This window comes from Wasmannia auropunctata, unplaced genomic scaffold (genome assembly GCF_000956235.1).
Source record: "Wasmannia auropunctata unplaced genomic scaffold, wasmannia.A_1.0 LD336085.1, whole genome shotgun sequence".
Classification (NCBI taxonomy): Eukaryota; Metazoa; Arthropoda; class Insecta; order Hymenoptera; family Formicidae; genus Wasmannia; species Wasmannia auropunctata.
Genome location: NW_012026805.1, coordinates 931,983 through 936,050, shown reverse-complemented (window position 1 = coordinate 936,050; position 4,068 = coordinate 931,983).

Sequence of the window (4,068 nt, the reverse complement as noted above, 5' to 3'; positions counted from 1 at the left end):
CGCTTGTTACGTAATGATCTCTCAAAAAGAAAAATGAAGATAAGAACCGGCCAAGGCTGCACCGGGATAATGGCTTCCCCGAGACGCCGGCGTTCTATCTTGGTGTCACAAAGTAAAGCGCAAAGAAGTGTGGTAGCCACGTATTGTGTTTAATAGTACCTGATTTATGGTAATATCTATCCAGCGAACGTAAAATTCACCAAAGCGATCTGCAGTTCTTACGCTGTCTAGTGATGGTCGCGATCAGGGCCAAGACTGAGAGCAATGGGAACGGTTTCTGTAGTATGGAGCTCCTGTCTGGCCATCGATGAAAGAGCAGGAGACGTCCTGTTTCCCGAAAGGGCAGGTCTGTAATGCTAATTTTGATTCTCCACGATTTGATTTTTTGCAAGCCTGCGCCGCCTTTGAGTGTTCCGGTGAAATTGACCAAACAAGAAGTCGTCAATAGATGCTGTATCAGCGGTGGACCATCCGACAACAACGTTAAGGCCGATTTTGCGTTATGGCAGCTGTCTTGCGGGATTTCCAGTTTCACTAACAATGATATGCCTGAGCCGAAGGCATATAGGCAGGCGTTTACCTGAGCTTGTAAGAGCGATTGATACTCCTTGCGCTTAATGACTAAAGGAGTTAAACCGGTAATGAGTTCATTATTCAGACTGGGCGGAAACAACGCCGGCAGGATTTCTTTTATCTCGTATTTCGACAGAAGTCGAAAACGAGTGTCTTTGCTTAATCCACCTCGAGATTCTAACTGGATCGTATTGAGGACGATGAGGTGCAACACGCGCAGGGCGCGAGAGCGCGCAAGTGGCGGCGTGCATAGCGCGCGAATTAACCGCTTTTATTTTGGCGGTGCTTTAAAATCTGTTGTCAGGTGCGGCTAGGGGCACAACTACATAGTTATATGCCATCTGGACGAGACTTAAAGGGGCATAACTTTAGAGTTATCAGTAGTATCAAGTCGTACTTGATAATTGATAGGTTTGATGTTAAAAACCTTATCATGTTTCGATTTGCGAATTAACCATTCTAATTTATTATTGAATTTTTTATTCGACCTTTCTCGGAAGCCAAAAAAGGACGCTGAATAGTAATTAAAAATCCTATTCCAGATATATGTCGGTAGACTGTTTGATAATCTGTATGTTAAATCCATTATGATTATTCGGTTTAAATAATCTCTCCTCCTGTATAAATAAAAAATTTCTATGTCTAGAATGTAGTTTTTAAATCGTTTCAACGTTGACTCAAGTTTGTTGCGTGACTTATAATGGAAAAGATTCAAGTTCAAAACAGAGGAACGTGAGAGATACACTGGGTAGATCATGTGCGTTTTCCATGATTTCAATAATCTGATACGGAAAACTGCGTTCAACTTATAATTAAAATCTATCCACTGTTAAAATTGTGCGTTATCAGAGCACTAAAATGTGATTTTATAAACAGCAAATCGAAAGGGAACCTTACTCTATGTACATAACGCATTATGAAGCCAGCGTAACTCAAACACAAAAAAGAGAAACGGCTCGTTACTTTAAAAACACAATAATAAATAATAGGCAGATTCTTGAGATTATGCAAAACACACATGATCTACCCAGGGTATCTCTCACGTTCCTCTGTTTTGAACTTGAATCTTTTCCATTATAAGTCACGCAACAAACTTGAGTCAACGTTGAAACGATTTAAAAACTACATTCTAGACATAGAAATTTTTTATTTATACAGGAGAAGAGATTATTTAAACCGAATCATAATAGATTTAACATACAGATTATCAAACAGTCTACCGACATATATCTGGAATAGGATTTTTAATTACTATTTAGCGTCCTTTTTTGGCTTCCAAGAAAGGTCGAATAAAAAACTCAATAATAAATTAGAATGGTTAATTTGCAAATCGAGACATGATAAGGTTTTTAACATCAAGCCTATCAATTATCAAGTACGACTTGATACTATTGACAACTCTAAAGTTATTAGTTACACGTATAGTGAACCAAAGAGTGAGTTGGACAGTTCGTGCTCATTAGACTAGATCCTAATGAGTATGTGCGCGAAAGTGGGTCCCTTCTTCTTGACCATACTAAGGACAATTGGTTCCTTAATTTATCTAAAAAAAATATACCTAATGAAATTTCGAGCTTACTGCAGCTAGGTGAAGGTTTTTGTCTTTCTATTGGCGGTGCTTTAAAATCTGCAACCAACAAAAAGAACATGGTATACGAATTCATCAAGGATGTAGAGTGTGGTTTGATACGTGTGAATTCAAGTTTGAAAGCAAAAATCAGAGGCACAGTTGTACCACAATTGAACCGGTTATTAAACAAAAAACAAAATCGAAATAATATTGACGTTAAGATAAAAAACTTACATGATGTAACAACTAAATTTTGTAGGGAGAATGAAGATATAATTTTCACGAAAGCAGATAAGGGTAACGTGACAGTTGCATTGGATCGATCTGAATACATAGCACAAATGACAAATATATTAAGCGACACGTCTACTTATGAGGTAGTAACAAAAAATCCTGTTTAAAGCATCGAATATAAGTTAACGGTTTGATTAAAAAGATGGCTTAATAACAACTACATCTCGAAAGAGGTATATTTCAAGCTAAAAATTACAGATGCAGTTTTACCGAAAGCATATGGCCTCCCTAAAATTCATAAACAAGGCTATCCGTTAAGAATAATAGTGGCTTCAAGAAATACAACTTTATACGCCTTTGCATCGTATTTAAATAAGCTTTTGCAAAATCATTTACCTAAGAGCAACAGTTTTGTTAAGGACAATTATACCATAAGCTATCGGGTAAGGTGATTTGTAACGATGAACTGCTGGTTTCCTTAGATGTAGTCTCGCTCTTTACAAATGCGCCCATTGAACTTGTGCTAGAAGGTATCAGGAAGAGATGGATGTACTTTGAGAACAAGATTAGCATTCCATTACATGAGTTTATTTTGGCCATTGAATTTGTATTGACCTCCACGTTTTTTACGTTTAATAATACTATTTATAAGCAGACCTTCGGCACACCAATGGGATCACCTGTGTCTCCTGCATCAGCTGATATCGTGATGTAGAGAGTGAGAGCTTCGACTTTTCGGTAAAGAATTACCTCTCTATATTTGATATGTCGACAATATTCTAATGGTAGCACTGAGCAACCAGGTTGATCGTTTATTGAATATATTTAATAGCATCCACAGTAGACTTCAGTTTACTAAAGAAGTTGAGATTGAACGATGCATTAGTTTTCTAGATTTATCTCTACATATAATTAACAACAAAATAATCATAGATTCGTATCACAAGGATACCTTCTCAGATAGATATTTATCATTTTTCTCTGAATACCTTATATGTCATAAAATAGGAACAATTTTTAGTTTAATAGACAGAGCTATCAAATTATCACATCTCATGTACTATAAAAAAAACCTACGTTTTGTTGTATCGACATTATTGAATAACGGATACCCTCTAGAATTAATATTTAGTAAAATAAATGACAGATTAAAAACATTATTTATGATCGGGAATAATAAAATTAATGTGGTAGATACGACGAGCGTAAGGAAAAAAATCATTGCCTTTCCTTATATAAAAAATGCATCTGAAATAGTGACGTCATAGATAGGAATTAATTCATTATAGGTTACAGATGTTTGAATAATTTTAGCCGCCTCATAAAAAGACATAAAGATAAAGACGATCGTGAATTGAGTAATAATGTAGTGTATAAAATACAATGTAATGATTGCGATGCCTCATATGTAGACCAATCCAAAAGACAAATAAGAACGAGAATCAGTGAGCACAAGAGAAATGCCATGTTAGACATCTCAAGGCACTCAGTCATCACAAATCCATATGCTAAAGTTCAACCACACATTTGATTGTAATAGAGCGATCATTCTGGATCATGAACCGAATTATTATAAAAGACTCACGTCGGAAATGATTCACATTAAATCCCCAAAAAATGAAGTTAATGCGAACGAAGATACTTTGTTATTAGATGATGCATACTCCAATCTTTTAGAGAGATTAGCAAAC